At 36.7% G+C, this 18,997-nt stretch overlaps 1 protein-coding gene across 12 annotated transcripts in view; it reads left to right on the top strand.

Annotated features, from left to right (window-relative positions):
- The window catches only part of KDM4C (lysine demethylase 4C), a 451,156-nt gene that overhangs the window by 236,202 nt on the left and 195,957 nt on the right, over nt 1-18,997 (top strand). The window lies entirely within an intron of this gene.

Genomic DNA, 18,997 nt, shown 5'->3' with positions numbered 1-18,997 from the left:
GAGCACTACAGTCTAGTGTGGGAAACGGACAACCACACAGAGAAATGACATCCATATATGCATTGTGAAACAGTAGACTACCTATGAGCCACATGGGGTTCAGTGATAGAGAACAGCAAGAGGTGGCTTCTAGGACACTCTCAAATTCACTTTCTTTTTCTTAGGCTGACACTTAAACACCATGTAGTGCCTCTTGAATAGCCACACAAGTTTGTTTATGTTATGTCAGCATTGTGAGTTTGCAAACATTTGACAAAATTTGTTTACTAAAGGCAATATCTAAAATTAGTTGTCCTTTATTTTAAAAGTTAAATATTGCTATAGCCTAATAGTCATGAAATAGAAAAGGATGGCTTGATAATTATCCAGTGGTAATTGTAGAGGACAGTCCTGTCATCATGTTACTAGATGTGTGCAGCACTGAACGTGGGGTGGTGAATAGAAGAACCATATTACATCCAGATGGCTTGTGTACATATATAGTGCTTTGTGTTTATATTACCGCCTTACTAGATGCAGGTACTGAAAGTTATCCACCTACTTTCTGAACAGAGATAGTAGTGGTTGTATATACTGTCAGAAAATGAGTGCATAAACTTTCTGTTTGTAAAGAAGGTAACATTGTAACTATTTCTCATCAGACAGAATATAGTATTTATACATAGCATAATTCATTAGTAATGTATAAATTGTCTTTTTAAATATCTAATGTCTTAAACTATGACTTAACTAAATTCAAAATTATTTATCATAGTAATCCTTGTTATCAAAATTCAAATAGGTGAGTGTAATATACAAGGTAAAGGTCTGTGGCCCTGTCAAACAAAAACAAAAATAAAAACATGGTGACCTCTTTGATGGTATTTAGCTTTATTATTTTTCTGTCATCTGTTCATTGTCATGATTATTTTTCCATTTTATTGCATCTTAATAGAAATTGCCATAATTTTAAAGCTTTTTTCCCTACTAGCTTATGGTGTTTTAAGGATGTTGTGAATGCAGTTTCTGTGTACTACTGAATGAGTGCATGTATAAATCAAAGACTGTAGGGAATGCCTGCTGGCCTTCACAGGTTCATTTATAAATCAGCTACTGGGTCGGTTATGCTTGGTAACATTAACTTCGTTATGTACTTATGTCAGAGTCGTGAGGAACCCTAGAGTCATAGTGGGATACAAGAGGAGCACCAGGGGACTCTATTGGCTGTGATTTTGAAGAAAATGAATTAAATTGATTGATTGAAAAAAGCAATAGGATTGAATTTGATTAGGCATGTATGTACACATTTAAATATATCTTGTACTTTGTATGCTCAACAGCCTGGATGAACACACAGCATACATTATAGCTTAAGCTCCCTTCCCGTAACAGTGTTTAATCTAGTTAGCAGTAATTCAAGAAAAAATTATATCCAAATGCATTTGAAGATGAAATGTAGGTAAGTTATCCAGTCTTCTAGTGTTCAGAAACACAAACTGACCTTTGGACAGTGAATCCATTAATGTTCAGATGAGTTAAGGATAATTGCAATTTTCAGCTTCTGATATAATCACATCATTAGACCATATGAAGTCAACACTTTATGGTTTCATTTTTAAACAAAGTATGAGCAATGTTCTTTTTAATCAGTATGATTTTATTAAAGGAACAAGAAATCCTATAAATGTTTTCAGCATTTACATTTTTACATAGTAAATTTTTTATAGTCAACATGATAGATTCTGTAAAATAAGATACATTTCTTTGTTCCAGTAGTAGGAAAAAAAAAAAGACATCAGCTGTAATGACTGTCACAACCCTGACTCAGATTTATTTCTTCTTAATTCAGCAATTCTTCTGGGCATTTGGATTATAATACATAAATGCATTAGGTAACATGAAAACTTTAAATTGTGTATTTATTTTAAAAATCTCATGTAATTACCCAATTACTAAAAAAAGAAATCAACATCAAGAATCAAGTACTAATGTTTTCTGTAATTCATTATGCATGTGAGAATTATCTAGCTAAAATGTTAAATCTCCGACCTATAAATATTTTACAAGATATATATAAGCTGTTTATGGACATGATATACTTGGTTTAAAATTAAAATTTGAGCCAGTAATGTATTGTGGAATCAGGCTTCTTGGGTTTGAATCTTGTGTCCACCATGAACCTTATGCAAATTACTTAATCTTTCTGTGCATTGGTTTTCTCATCTGTTATGTGGGGGTAATAATTATGCCAACCTCTGAGGATTGAGTTGTTAAATGCAGTGTACTTAGAACGGTGCTCAGTACTTAGTAAACTGTAAAGTGATTAAAAAAGTGATTCTTAGCAAGTAGTTTTTAGTAAGCAAATAAAAAAAACTAGACAAATGCTTTTAGTAGTATTAATAATTGTTGGAAATATATTCACGGACACATTTTTTATTCAGTTATTAATTCATGCAGTAAATATTTATTGACCACTCTGGTTGGGAGTTGCAGTGATGCAGGATAAGCACAATCTTTGTCCTCTTACAGGAAGCCCAGAGGCTGACATTATGGAATAATGATACAACTAATTATGACCAGTAGTATCGTGCCGCATATTCATGGCATTGAGTTGTTTATGGTAAGGGAGCTGATCTAGTCTATAGGCCTTTAAGGTGAAATATGAAGCATGTTAGCTAGATAAATACAGTTGGTGCAGCAAGGTAACAATACAGAGAAAGATTCAGGATGTAGCAGAGGGGTAACAATGGAGAGACAGGACACCTGAGTTGATACTGATGGTTTCATTGCTGTTTAAATTTATGAGATCCATTCCTTCTCTTGCAATGTGTCCTGTCATGTGTCTTCCGCACATTATTCCAGAGAAGCATCATTTTCCTGCCTCTCAGTCTTCTTAGACTACCTCAAGGCCCCTAACAGCTATCCATGTGTTCTTCTACTTGATGGTGTTTCCACCACCCTGGCAGTTCCCTCTCACATTTCATTTTTAATCCTTCTGTTTCTTGCTATCACTTTTTCAACTATTCCTAGATTAACTATTCAGTGCAGAGGAGTATTTGAATGTTTGAAAAATGGTTAGAAAGCAGCTTCATTTGCAAGCTGTTGGAGCTAATAATTTTGACTATTAGAAAGCTAAGAACATAACTCTGATGTTAATATTTTATTATTATTATTATTTTTCTATAATCTTTGCCTTATTGTCATTTTATTTTATTTATTTAAATTATACCCATTTTGGTGTGCTGCACCCATTAACTCATCATTTACATCAGGTATATCTTCTAATGCTATCCCTCTCCCCTCCCCCGACCCCACAACAGGCCCAGGTGTGTGATATTCCCCATCCTGTGTCCAAGTGTTCTCATTGTTCAATTCCCACCTATGAGTGAGAACATGCAGGGTTTGGTTTTCTGTCCTTGCGATAGTTTGCTGAGAATGATGGTTTCCAGCTTCATCCATGTCCCTACAAAGGACATGAACTCATCCTTTTTTATGGCTGCGTAGTATTCCATGGTGTATATGTGCCACATTTTCTTAATCCGGTCTATCATTGATGGACATTTGGATTGGTTTGAAGTCTTTGCTATTGTGAATAGTGCCACAGTAAACATACATGTGTATGTGTCTTTATAGAGTTCAAGACCAGCCTGGGCAACATGGTGAAACCCCATCTCTACTAAAAAATACAAAAAATTAGCCTGGCGTGGTGGTGGGCGCCTGTAGTCCCAGCTACTCGTGAGGCTGAGGCAGGAGAATGGCGTGAACCTGGGAGGTGGACTTGCAGTGAGCCGAGATCACGCCACTGCACTCCAGCCTGGGGGACAGAGTGAGACTCCGTCTCACAAAAAAAAAAAAAAAAAAAAAAAAAAAAAAAAATTAACTGGGTGCAGTGGCACATGCCTGTAATCCCAGCTACTTGGGAGGCTGAGGCAGGAGAATCACTTGAGCCCAGGAGGCAGAGGTTGCAGTGAGCTGAGATCGCGCCATTGCACTCCAGCCTGGGCTACAGAGCGAGACTTTGTCGGGAAAAAAAAAAAGCAAAGCAAACGTATGCCTATATTTTTCTCCTACATAACCTTTTTACACCCATTTACATTTTTTATTCTTAAACTTCTCTTTCTTGAATGCGAAAGTTTAGAAAAATGGAAATTTCCAGAAGGGTGCTTTACAATGGCTTTGTTTCCCATTACTCTTTCTTGAATGTTGTTTATTTTTAATGAGAGAAAAATTATATATAGGAAATAGAAACGTGGCCTGGCTGTGTAAGCATAGGAAGCCATGAACTTAACACAAGGCAAATTGCAAAAAAAAAAAAAAGTCTAAAACTACATATCAATTTTATGTTCTCTAATACATGATATATATGTATATTTGGATATATTAGATATATTTATGACTAAATTATATATTTATATATAGAGAGATATATATGACTAAATTATATAAAGTGAGGACAGTAGTGCTAATTGATATTTATGTGACATTTATCTCCAGAACACAAGTGTGTTAGGGTTCTCCAGACTAACAATACCAGCAGGATATGTGTGTGTGTATATATGTGTGTCTGTTTATGGATATGTCAGCATACTTAATTATGGAAGCTGAGAAACCTCAAGACTCTTCAGTCAGTAAGTTGAATACTCAGAGCTGATGATGTACTTTTCTGTCTGAAAGCTGGCATTCTTGAGACCCAAGCAAAACCTGTGTTTCAGGTGTGGTCTGAAGGCAGAAGCAAACTGATGTTCCAGTTCATGCAGTCAGACAAACAGGTCCTACTCCAGGGAGAGGCAGGGTCTCATTCCAGGGCCCTTTCAACTTGTTAGATGGAGCCTACCCACTTTAGGGAGAGACATCTGCTTTACTCATTCTACTGATTCACAGTAATTGGAATTATCCAAGTATCTAGAAACACCCTTACAGAAACACTCAGAATAATATCTTACCACATTTCTGGGTACCTCATGTTCCAGTCAAGTTGACACATAAAATTAACCATCACAATAAGTTTGGTTTAACATTTAAAAGTCTATCAGTTTCATACACCATGTTAACAGAATAAAGGATAAAAAGCATATGACCATTTTAATAAATGCAGAGAAAGCAGCACCCTTTTTTTATTAAAAACTTTCAGAGTTAACTTTGCATTTAGATGGAAGTAAGTCTGAAAAACCTAAAGCAAATACCATACTAAATGGTGAAAATTTAGACAGCTTATGATTAAGATTTGGAACAAAGCAAGAATTTCCACTCTTAATACTTTTTTTTGGAGACAGAGTCTCGCTCTGTCGCCCAGGCTGGAGTGCAGTGGTGGGATCTCGGCTCACTGCAAGCTCCGCCTTCTGGGTTCACACCATTCTCCTGCCTCAGCCTCCCGAGTAGCTGCGACTGCAGGCGCCCGCCACTGCGCCCAACTAATTTTTTGTATTTTTAGTAGAGATGGGGTTTCACCGTGGTCTCATCTCCTGACCTCGTGATCCGCCCACCTTTGCCTCCCAAATGCTGGGATTATAGGCGTGAGCCACCGCGCCCGGCCTCACTCTTAATACTTTTATGTAACATTTTACTGAAGGCCCCAGCCACTGCAGTAAGCCAAGGCATGAAGATCAGAAACAAATAAGTAAAAATATCTCTGTTTGTAGATATGATTGTTTATGAAGAATAAATCTGTATGTAGATCTAGTTCTTGGTTTAGGTCTAGATCTTCCTTAATAGAAGAGTTAATCCACATCAGATCCACATTTGTGTATGGTATTTAGTTTTTTGTCAAAGGCATCCAAACATCCAGTAGGGAAAAAAAGTCTTCATTATTTAGGAAAAAATAAACCTCGAACCTCACCATACACAACTACTAATTCAAGATTTATCTTAGACCTGACAGAGAAAATTAACATAGAAAGCTATTAGATGAAAATATAGGGGACAGAGCTATCTTTATAACTTGAGGATAGGCAAAGACTGCTTAAATCACAGAAAGCAATAATCATAAAAAAATTGATGATTTAGGGTCTCATTAAAGTTAAAAACTGCTGCTCACCAGATATATCACTAAAAAGTTGAATTGGCAAGACCCAGAGGAGGATAAAACATTTGCAAAACGTGTCTGATAAGGACTGGTAGTTGGGACATACAAAGAACCTGAAAAACTCAATCGTGAAGTGACTAAAGCATCTCCCTGAAAAATGGGCCAAAAATTGTACAGACTCCTGGCCGGGCATGGTGGCTCACACTTGTAATCCCAGCACTTGGGGAGGCCAAGGCAGGTGGATCACTTGAGGTCAGGAGTTCAAGACCAACCTTGCCAACAGGGTGAAACCTCGTCTCTATTAAAAATACAAATATTAGCCAGGCTTGGTGGCAGGCGCCTGTAATCCCAGCTACTCGGGAGGCTGAGGCAGGAAAATCACTTGAGCCCAGGAGGCGGAGGTTGCAGTGAGCCAAGATTGTGCCGCTGCACTCCTGCCTGGGTGACAGAGCGAGCTTCCACTAAAAAAAAAAAAAAAAAAAAAAAAAAAAATTGTACAGACTCTTGAGAAAGGAAGATATGCAAGATTAAAACGTTCACAGAAAGACTTGCACATGAATGTACAGTTGTTCCTAGTAAGTCTGGATGCAAAAGGAACTAGGCTATAAAATTGTTGGAAGGACTGGAGGAGTTAAACGGGCTTGTAGGGAAAATGCTGTTATCTGGAGATCATGACAGGCAGGGGGCTCACCTGCAGCTGTATGCCTTTTGTTGCAATCTCTTTTTACTTTCTCTGCCTTGTAATCTCTGTAAGTTTTCTCAATATGAGAACCATACCAGGGCCCTATTATCCTAGAGTTCAGAAGATCCGGGATGATACACATTATTAGTACTCCATATCCTGGATTCTCATTATATTGTGAGTTTTTAGCAGTACAGATACTGATGCCAAAAAGATATGAGGCTGTGTCTTTACCACTTGCATATTCCATGGCTTTTCATAAGTAAATGATTATTTGATTCCAACATTAGTAAAGTAGAGATATTAATAGTTTCTCATGAGATACGAAGATTAATTGAGACAATATCTATAATGACTGAATGAGAAAATGCTTTACATTTATCATCGTACCTGGTACTTAGTATGCACACAGTAAGTGGTAGATGTTTGCTATCACTATCAGCTTGAATTTTTAAAAATTATGATCTATTAGTTATGTTTTAAAATTTTTCAAAAATAAGAACTAAGATAGGCCTCCTTCACCTTATGAACTTAGAAAACTAAACATGAATGAACAATGCCCTGGGTGCACTCACGCCTATAATCCTAGCATTTTGGGAGGCTGAAGTGGGAGATTCACTTGAGGTCAGGATTTTGAGACCAGCCTGGGTAACATAGTTCAGTCCCTTTCTCTACAAAAATTATTTTTAATAAATGAAGAAATGCCGTCAATTACTTGCCATTGAGGAATGGAGACCAAGATTACCATTTCTGTGTATGCTGGGTAGTTCTTGGTGAAGCAGTTTTTTATGCAGCCTCTGCTGTAGAACTTTGTGTTCTGCTTAGTCAGGTCTTCTCAGAGAGAGGACGTCTCCTCTCGCTGATGTTGCTGTGGTTAAACAATAATTAAGTTAAACTGTTTCCACATATTTTATGGTTTCATAAAGAATGTAAAAGAAAAGTAGTTGAATTCTGCCCTTCTGAGTTATAAGTTTACTTTGTTGGAACTGCTAGAATAATTCCAAAGTGAGGGTTCGTTCAAAATAGGCTTCTAAAAACCTTTGTAGTTCAATGCCAGTTACTTAACATTATCTTTGGACCTATGTTATTCATTTTCAGGTACTTCATAATTTTATATCTCTGTGGTTATAGGATGTCATATTTTTGACATTTTATTAAAATTACTGTTTGGATCTATGTATTAAAGTGAGATGGTATTTTATATTGGACTTTTACAATAATCTGTTTTAGTTTGAGTGTTTAAAATTTTTATATTGGTTCTGGGATATTAGAATATGTAACTTCTGTTGGGTTAATTGTGTGTGTGTGTGTTTTGAGATAGAGTCTTGCTCTGTCACCCAAGCTGGAGTGCAGTGGCATGATATTGGCTCACTGCAACCTCCAACTCCTGGTTCAAATGATTCTTGTGCGTCAGCTTTCTGAGTACCTGGGACCACAGGCGCGGATCACCACACCTGACTAATTTTTGTATTTGTAGTAGAGATGGTGTTTCACCATATTGGCCAGGCTGGTCTCGAACTCCTGACCTCAAGTGATCCGCCTGCTTCTGCCTCCCAAAGTGCTGGGATTATAGGCTTGAGCCACCGTGCTTGGCCTGGGTTGTTAATTACTATTTTGATATTTATTTCTTAATGCTATAGAGCCAGAATTGCATTTTTATATGTATAAACCTTTCATATTAAGGCCTTTTTGTATGTTCTGATTGACATTTAAAATCATGGCTGGTTTAAACAGCTGTCTAAAAATCAAGCCTCCACATTAAGAACATAGGGTTATTTTATGTGCTGATAGGTCTGATATTCCAAGCATATTAACTGACTTGAATTGTTTTGAACACATGTAAAAATGGAAATGTAAACAGTCTGTTTTGGCAGATCCTTATATATACTGTTCCATTATTGATTGTCTTGTTCATTTAACTTTTACATCCATACCTGGATCACATCATATGACTGTCTTACCTGATAACCCATTCCATCCCATGCTGACTATAAAATCATTTTTTCATATGTCAAATACAAATTGTTGTGCTCTGGTTTCAACCATAGATGCACTTCCAGTAACAGACTGGAGGACCGTTTTTATTTAAAGTTTTTTTTCTATGTTCAGAGATGATTTTAACATTTCTTTTGAGTGTTATATACTTAGAGATGAATATTAAGTGCATTGATTCTGCCTAAGCTGGTCCTATGGGTAAGCATTCTCTGGATGCAGGACTACCTACTTGACATTTCTTGTCATACTTTCTGCTCTGTTGATTTCTTTCTGAGGCAGTTGTTTCCCATGTTGTGGCAAAGATGACTGTTAGCTTCTGTAGGATAACAAGCTACCGACACATTCCCACAGTACCTCATTGGTGTCGCTTGGGCCATGTGCCCATCTCTGAACCAATCACTGTTGCCATTGGGGTGGAATGTTTGGCCAGTCTAACCTCCCTAAATTACATGCCTGAGTTTGGGGGACAATCAAGCTGCTCTTTTTAGTCAGAAAGCATCCTAATGAAGGGAAATCTTAGGAACAAATCATGCGATGCAATTTTGTCATTTAATTCAGCCACATCAGTTCCAGTAAAATCTTTTAAAAAGATTAAATAATGAGTAATGATTTCTTATGAATAAAATAGCCCCGTTAAGTTTCCCAAAACTTAACCAATGATGAACATTGAAAACTTTTTAGACTTCTGCCCTCCCTCTTGTAGTTTACTTGCTTATGAACCTTGGTCACTGTAATTGTACCTGTTGGGACACCTTAGGCACCAAAATATTTGTAGAGTGAATGCTTCATAGCTGGTTACTGTGGACATATTGCTGTAGCACAAGTATTAAATTTGAACTGAAGATGGATGTAATTTAATATTTGATTAAAGTGCTGGACTTCCTGTTAGTTTTCTTTCCAATATACATTTCATAGAGAGGGGAAATTAGAGCTTTTGGTGTCATAGGCTTCGTGATTTTGCACTGTGAAGGAAAGGCTTGTAATTTAGTCTTGGGCCAGAGATTATATGGATCAGGTGTGATAACTTTGTGGCTAAAATGACTTAGAATAGTTGAGAAGCCATTTTCAACTTATTTCCTGTGTTATTGGACAAAGGGAAAAAGAAAGTATGAGCAGAACTGGTATGTGATAATTGTTTATTGCTATTTAAAAAACAGTATTCCCACCCCCCGCCCCTGACCCCCACCCCGGTCTCACCCCCAGGGTACCTCCTCTTAGGAACAGCTCATGGAATGTAGGATGAACCAGAACCGAAATGATGCACTCATACACTAACCCCATCTGCTCTACCGTCTTCTCCCTTTTAATTTGGTCTTTCAGACCCCATGAGGAAAGGGTTTTGCATTTTGATTTAATGGATAGCTGCTGCAGCTTATATTTATGCACTGGTGATGACAGCACATTCCTTTTTTTAAAAAGAAAAGATTTAAAAAAATTTTTATGACAGTGGATGGATTGTAATAGGCAGCCACATCTGAAGAAATAAGTGAAACTATAGCCGTGTAATGATTTCTTATTACACATATAGATGAGTAATCTTTGCTGTGATTATTATATAAGTTATACAAATGTGGAGCATTTTTTGGCTCTAGAAATATGGATGGATAGTTGGAATTGTTTTAAAGTGGTCTTTACTGCTTGGCAGAACATGGGGCTGATTTCAGCTGCATTTATGATTCCTTTTTGGATTTATTCCAGTTTGGATTTAAATATATTAAAAGTGCCTGTGAATATGAGGAAATGTAGATCATTAAAACTGCATTTATTATGTAGCCTGTTTTAACATTTGGACTGATTAATGAATCTCTGTAGAGTAAAATACACCTGATTGTACCAAATCACTTTCTAGATTTTATCAGCAGTCTGTGCCAAGGAATTCTTTTGTCCAGAGCTTGTTAATGATTCATTACATCAATGACGATTCTACATTTTATTTGAATTAACCAATTTCTTAACAAGTGTACGCATAGTTAGAAATCTGTATTGTAGTTTGTAGATGAATGTCATTTCCTGGGCAAAGAAGGCTCCTTAATATTTATGACATGTTTGATATTAATTAAGGCAGACTTCCCCCATGTAGTAATGCAATACTTTAAGGTTATCTAATCAAGGGTTCTACACAATGATCAGGTAATTTAATTTTAAAATAACTTACATAAATAGAAATGAGGGAAGTTATTGAATAATTCAAATATGGTGAGTCAACATTCGATTTTAATTTTCATTTTTGACTTGTTTCTAACATTGCTGGTGTTACTCTAGTGGGCTAGCCATCATTCAACTAATTTTATGGAGCATATACTATGTACTAATGACAGATATTCAGTGGTAAAACAGACCTGATGTCTGTCTTCACCGAGTGTAGATTTTAGTGTTGAAAACAACTGAGAACTAAAAAAATACACAAAATATGACTACACGTGGCAAGTGATTTGAAGGGAAAATAACAATGGGTATGAAATAAAACACCTTTGGTTTAAGATAAATATAGAAAGATCAAGAGAACGAGAGATCAAGAGAGAGACCTTGATCTCTTACTCGCTCCATCTATTTGGGGGGAGCCATTTCCTATTTTGTGAAAATAGGGGTGTGTGTGTGTGCGTGTGTGTATATATATACACACACATATATATAAATATCTCTGTATGTGAAAATAGAAAAAAAACACAACACACGCACCTATTTTCTCTACCTAATGGTAATGCATTTCCATATGATTATATTTTCTCCCATAAAATCAGTTTACATGGTTATACCATAATTTTTTAAAGGAGTATTAGAAAATTTTTTTCTAATTTTAAGATATTTGGTAAACACAGATGAGCTATGCATTGTTAAAATTAAGTTGGTATATTAAATCAAAATTATCTGCTTAGGAAAATGCCACCAGTTGTGGTCATAGGTTATTCATATTTTAAAAGACTGTTAAATATTTTAAACATTCTGGTATGTGTTGCCAAATTGTTGCCATGCTTTATTCTTACCATGTCACAGACTGGTTTAATGCAGCTTTGTTTTGCTATTCATGAGTTTCATGTTAGGCAGCTAATGGTAACAGTCATGGGAGTTAGTTCTGCGTGTTGGATACCTGTTGGGTTTAAACTGATTTAAATCCAGTTCTTCTCATTTTGATTTATTAGAATAATAATGAATCTTCTTTCAAGAAATGTTTCCCCATATTCTTCCTGATTGATTATGTTTAAATTTGGCTAGAGAGAAATTGTAAGAACACAAATCCATTGTGTGCTTTTCTATCTTCTGTTGGCTTTTTTTCTGATTCAAGTTTAATACATCTGTCTTTTGTCCACTTTAAATCATTTCATGAAACTAATAACAGAGAAAATATAATAGTGGGACCAGACATAGTCTCATACTTGAGAGGGAAGGCAGGGATTGCTAGGTAAAGTGAATCTGAGATGGTGAATTATTTACTTATAGTACTACTGTTTTTATAGAGAAGTTTGGCTGAAAAAGTATGTTTTGTCATTGAATTGTCAAATTTTATTTCAAAAACATGAGTTGTTTTCATTTTCTTATTTAGTGTTAAATTTCTGCTGCTGCTTTTTCTCCCCCCAGATATGGGGTCTTGCTGTGTTGCCCAGGCTGCTCTTGAACTTCTGGCCTCAAGCAATCTTCCTGTGTCAGCCTTCCAAAGTGCTAAGATTACAGGCGTGAGCCCCACTGCACCCAGCCCCTAGGTTGTTAATATTAGCCCCATATTGTTAATATTAGAAAATCAAATAGACTAAAAGCATTACTCCCTTGGTCTAGTTAGCTTTCATTAGGTATTTTCCCACTTTAGAAACAATGCCAGAAAGTTTTCAGGTGGCAGGAGACATATAATCAGAGTACACGGAGTGCAGGTTATTGTTTTCGACATGGCTGCTAAATAAATCAAGATTTCATTTTTTCCAGAGACTCACACTCAGAATTAGTATGACATATAGCATTTAAAAATATGGTAACATAGAATTTATTTGAAAATTGTTATTTTTGTTTCTCTCAAGTGAGAGCACCCTTGATATACTATCTAGAGCTTCTATTCTGGGAATTTTATTATGCATGCATAGCTAGTTTTAAAATTTTTCCTGTTATTGATTAACATCCTCGTCCCTTCCCTTCTTTTAAAACATTATTTCCTCATTAATATTTACCTACATTCATACTACTGTTTGACTTGTGCAGAAAAGGTGGAGGAGGACAGGAGATGCTGTGTTTATCTCATATTCAGCAGAAGTAGAAAAAGGTAAATGTCTTCAACATCAGTCAGATGGTACTTACTGTGGCCATCATTGTGAAACCTGTAAGACAGCTAGTTCTGTATTCAGACCCTTAAATTACTCATTATGTTCCTATGTACTCAGTGGTTACAAAATTGAAAAACCCAAAGAGGCTGGTGGGTAGGATACTGAATCTCACATCACTTAAACCCCTTCTTCCCCCAGTTGCTACCCTTGTGACATCCAACAAGTCAGTTAGCATTTTATGCCTCAGTTTCTTATCCATGAATTAGAATATGATGATTCAAGTGGATGACTTACTTCCTAAGGTTCAGAATGCCTTCTAATTGTGTTAACTTAGTCATTTAAAAAGAAATATCTGAAAGACTCTCTAACAAGGAAATCAGTATACCTGAACATTTTAATAAAAACATTTTAGGAGAAGGATTATATATAACATTATATTCAACAATATGCATCCATGCCATTTATGTCTGCTTTTTTTTTTTTTTTTTTTCTTTTGAGACGGAGTCTTACTCTGTCGTCCAGGCTGGAGTGCAGTTGTGCAGCCTCGGCTCACTGCAACCTACGCCTCTTGGGTTCAAGCAGTTCTCCTGCCTGTTTCCCGAGTAGCTGAGATTACAGGCATGTGCCACCATGCCCGAGTAATTTTTGTATTTTTAGTAGAGACAGAGTTTCACCATGATGGCCAGGCTGGTCTCAAACTCCTGACTTCAGGTGTTCTGCCCGCCTCGGCCTCTGAAAGTGCTGGGATTCCAGGCGTGAGCCACCGCACCCTGCCTGTCTGTTTTCATATATGATCATATAGACTCATACAAATATTTATGTTTATAAAGAATTTAGATCTCTAATAGTGTGCAGAGCCCTATTTTTATCTGATCTTCCTCAGATTTATCTTCCATATAAACTGTGACATGGAGTGCATGAATTCAGAACAAAACAACTTTATCTACCCCCGAATACTAAAGAGTTCAATTTCATGCTGTTTTACATGGCACAGCAGGAGTGGATTGTTTAATATCTGTAACTCTGAACTTCCACAACCTTTCTATCAGATATTCAGGTAAGTGTTGAGAAGCAGAAATTCTAAAAATAATTTCTACTGAATCTTTTGGAGACCCTGGAGCAAACTATTTGAATCCATTCCCCTTCTTTTTGCATAGTTTTTCTTTGTCTATTTGAATAGTGCTCTCATGGGTCAGAAAGATTGAGTTTCTAGTCCCATACCTTAAATTGCTTTATAATTTGCCTTACGTTATAAGGGAGACATATCCTGGCACAGTGAAGCCTGCAAATATTCCAGAGAAATTAATCTGAACCTATTGGAAGTGGGAGGAGGGAAGGAAACTTATTTTGGAAAATTGTTAGCTGGGCTGGTTAAACTCTATCAACACAGCATGATATCATGCATAGAAAGCAAATATAATGAGTCCCGGACATTTATTTGCAGCCACAATTTCAGTTTGGTTATGGGTCATAGATAAAGAAGATTGAGATGGAAAAATGTGGCCATTTAAATGACAAAGCATGTTATATGTATTGAATGTGGTTTTGTTTTGGAATTTCCACAGTAGATTGGGTAAGAGTGTAGAAGTGCTAGATTTGAATCTAGCAAAGTCTCTGTTACTTATTAGGTATGTGACCTTGGACTAATTAATGTGACTCCTCTGCGCCTGTCTCTGTTTCCTCATATTTTTTTTTAAGGTTATTTAACAAATATTTTTAAGGGACTCATTCTCTAGGCACCTAGAATATACTTCTCTATAAGACAGACACTGTGTGTAGCTCATGGTTAAGTATAGAGTGGTGTAGGAAGGTCAGATGGGGCAAAGTATCTGAGATAATTCACAGTAATGGTTCATTAAAATTAGAATAAGAAATTCAGGGCCTGTGTGGTGGCCCACACCTGTAATCCCACTGCTTTGGGCGAGGCGGGTGGATTACCCGAGGTCAGGAGTTTGAGACCAGCTTCGCTAATGTAGCAAAACCCCGTCTCTACTAAAAATACAAAAATTAGCCGAGCGTGGTGGCACATGCCTGTGATCCCAGCTACTCGGGAGGCTGAGGCAGGAGAATTGCTTCAACCAGGGAGGGAGAGGTTGCAGTGAGCCGAGATTGCACCACTGTACTCCAGCCTGGGTGACAAAGTGAGACCTTGTCTCAAAAATAAAATAAAAATTCAGTTAGGGTATTATACCTTTTTTTTGTTTTTTTTTTTGAGACTAACATATCTGAACTTGCACAGATCTATGTGATTATGAGAGTGTAGTGTGAGGAGTTAGAATAAAATTACGTGTCAGGCCTAATTAATGATTTTGGCCCTGTTAGTTACCACCAACAGACACATTCTTGGTTAAATAAGAGGTTACTTTGATGCTAACACTTAGCAGTGCTTTGTTACTTCTTACTGTAGAAATAATGAGCAATTATGAATTATGAAGTCATAATACAAGTTAGAAATAACTGTTATAATATATTCTTAATTCTTACTGTCTTCACTAACGTTAGGGTTGTTAGAAAACAATGAAATATAGAATGTCTCTTCCATTTGTCCATAATATTATATATATAGTACTATTCAGAGGGCAATTTGTATTAATAACATATTAACTGTTGGGTTCTTAAAGCCAGTGAATCGCGATTTCATTGAACATTTTGCATTTTAAAGTTTTATACACAAGTCCCATGTTTTTATACCTTATATATTGGGGGATGTTAGGCACTTTCGCTTTGTGTTGGATAGAATATAGAATAGATGCCTTTTTCATACTGTAGTTCTGATCTAATGTGATTTGATTGTGCCTCAAAGATAATTAGCTGATAACCTTCAAGAGCAATAACATTTTTGGGAAAGGGGAGGCTAGAGTTTGATTTAAAAATTTAGGGTGTTTAAAACTAACTTTTGCTTTTTAAATTATCCATTCCCATTTCCTAAGGAAATAGCAATAAATATGTTGTTTGATTTTTTTTTTTAGCATAAGTCATTTTTATCAGTAAACACATTTTTGGTGGCTACTGTAAAGGACAGTATTTTAGATCTAAAGGATAGGATAGAACAGGATAGGTCTAAAGATATGATATCTACTTAGGCATCACCAGAAGACAACAATTTGTGTTTCATTTGGGCTTATTTGTTTTGAGACTGGGTTATGAGATTAATTTTTGTATTTTTGGTAGAAACTGGGTTTCGACATGTTTCCCAGGCTGGTCTAGAACTCCTGGGATCAAGCCATCCGCCTGCCTCGGCCTCCCAAAGTTCTGGGACTACAGGTTATAGCCACGTGCCTAGTGTCATTTGGACATATTTAAATCTTCAAAATAAGAGTTTGCCATCGGCTCCTCCCTTCTTTATGATTGTCCTGTTCAACAAATCTAATTCATCTTCTACATTGGGTTCTTTTCATAATTGTTGGAAAATTAATAATTTTCTATGAAAGAGTAATTCTCTTCAAATTTTAAATATTATCCTCTTTAGGTTATAATATGATATGTTTGAAATTCACTAGAGTTTTATTTTATGTAAACAAGAAATCAACTTTTTCCCAGTATGTTCTGAAAGTTATTCTTCAATCCTGAGATTCAAGTGAATATTATTTCATGTCTCCCAAAACCACATACATGTTGCCATGTAATACCAAGCTCTTATGTTAAAAGGAGGCCTATTTTGTTTTTTAAATACAGTGGAGAATGAAGAAGTCACGAGTCGAACCCCTGCCTCCATCTTATTTTACCTTACAGCATCCTACCTTGGACACCTGGGCAGTATTAATTCATGTTATTGGCATTTCCTCTCATTAATGCCTGTCATCTGCTGGGCCTTCAGTTTCAGTTGTTTGCTCTAGATGTGAAGCCATGGAGTTGAGTCTGGTTGCAACATATGATCCAAACAGGAGCTTGATGTACCCTGCTGTCACCTCTCCCGTGACAATGGCCCAGTCCTCTAGGGTTTTTTCAATCCCCCACAAGTCTGGGATTGCTCCTGCTGTTTGATTCTTCAGAACCACTGTGCACTTACTTCCCCTTGACCCTTAAGATGATTTGTTAGATGCTGTATTCTGATTCTTATTTCTTTTGTTGCTTCCACTTTTTCAGTAAGGCAAAATAAGATAACACTAGAAACCTCAATGTTCTTGTGGTCAGATTACCAAAATCAATTTGTATAAGCCATATTCGGCCTTTTAAAAATAGGCACTTATCTAGCATTTTCAGCAACATTTTACAAGAACAAAAAGTTTAATTCTATTGTCAGCCCCATGAGGATAGTTACCACTGTTACTCTCAGTTTTTCAGATTGGGAAACTGAGGCACGGAGAGGTTAAATAAGCTGTTCAAGATTTCATAGCTTGTCAGTGTTGAAGCTGGGGTTTGAATCCAGTCTTTTAAACACTATTTGCATTGTGGGTCTTACAGTTTCTCAGCAAATTGATATGGTGTAATCTTTTTCACATCTTCCATTGCATAGTAATTCCAAATAAACTTTACAGGTGTAATCTTTTTATATTATCTTTTATACCATTACTGAGATTGTAATTGTTGGTGGGTTTAGGTTATTTAGAAAAATTTAGTATAGGTGGGTTTTCTGGTTGATTTAATCCTTAAATAACAAATCTTATGACACATGGTGTCATGTTTCTGTACCTCCTGAAGGGTAGTTTGTTAGGGCTGTTGTAATAGCCCAATGAGGTTCTGTCCACTCAGTCGTTCTGCATCTGTGGCTTGTCCTTGGAGTCATTCCTTTATTTTTTTCTCTGTGTTCCTTTCAGTTCAGGCTGGCAGCATTTCTGCTGGTATAAAAGTCTCAAAATCCTTGTCAGTCTTCTGTGTAGTTCATGGACATCGAAGCATCAAGCAAGACGGTCCTGCACAGCTCTCTCCTGGATAACCACATTCTCTCTTCCTGGCTTCTGCTGACATGGTTGATTGGATCCACGAGTCACATGCTTAATCTGTTTAGCAAGTTTGTCCACCAATACCATCCTCCAGTCTCGGAGCACACTCCTCTTTGACCATGGCTTATCTGCTGTTTCTTTTTAGGCTTCATAGCATCATCTGAGCAAACAAGATGAATATTAATCAGGTGAAAGTTTTTTTTCTGAGACACTTTGCTCAGAAATAGTGTTCTGTACCTCACTAGCTTATCTGCCCTAGGGATGTTGCAATTGTAATCATGATCAGGCCTAAATTAGCTCATTAAAGTGGGGAGCATCACTTTTGTTCACTGTTTATTTTTCTTTGTGAAGCAATATTAGTAACACTTTAGGAAAGTTTCTGGTTATAAGTCCAAGCTTTCTTCCCCCTTTTGTCAAAAGATTACATCTTAATCCAAAATATCTTTCAATTTCTCAGGATCCTCATTTTCTTTATTCCAATGGCAAGATAATTATGCAAGGTAACTTAGAAACCTCATTATACGTAACCAATAATAGAAAGCAGTGGTGTAGATAAATAGTATTAGGTTCAGAGGAACAGTTGGGACAATTTATATTCAGAGCTGAGGATGAAGTTTTGCTGGATAGCCGACTAGTATGCAGGAAGGTGGTGTGGTAGGAGGAAAATACTGAAGTAAATGAAGCATATGGGGCATTTGGGCTCCCATGACTTGGGTTGAAGAGGAATATACATGTTGACTTGCTGTGGTAGAGAAACCTGAAAATCTCATTGGTGGAGTAAAATCTTGGAGCCCTTAATGCCAGGCTCATAAATTTAGACCTTATTCTAGGTCTAAGAAAAGCAGGGTGATTACACCTTATTGAACTCAGGAATGAAAGATTGTGAGATATTTGGGGGAGATGAAAGTAACAGCTATAACAATGGATTATTGTTAGGAGAGACTACAGGCAGGGAAATTAGCCTTGTTATGCTAGGATTCAAGGCCTGGCAGTGCAGCTGCAAGGATGCTGGCAGAAGGAATTGAGACAGGAGATGCTGTAAATGGAGACAAGGCTGAATTTTTAGGGGTGAAGGCATAGGAAGTGCCTAGGAATGTGGACTATGAATGTAGGAGAATAGAAGAACTGTGGTATCATTTGGTAGCGACAGAGTGTGGTTTGCAGTTGAAGACATTAATTTTAGGTATTT

This window comes from Pongo pygmaeus, chromosome 13, assembly GCF_028885625.2.
Source record: "Pongo pygmaeus isolate AG05252 chromosome 13, NHGRI_mPonPyg2-v2.0_pri, whole genome shotgun sequence".
Lineage (NCBI taxonomy): Eukaryota > Metazoa > Chordata > Mammalia > Primates > Hominidae > Pongo > Pongo pygmaeus.
This window is presented reverse-complemented; position numbering and strand designations above follow the sequence as displayed.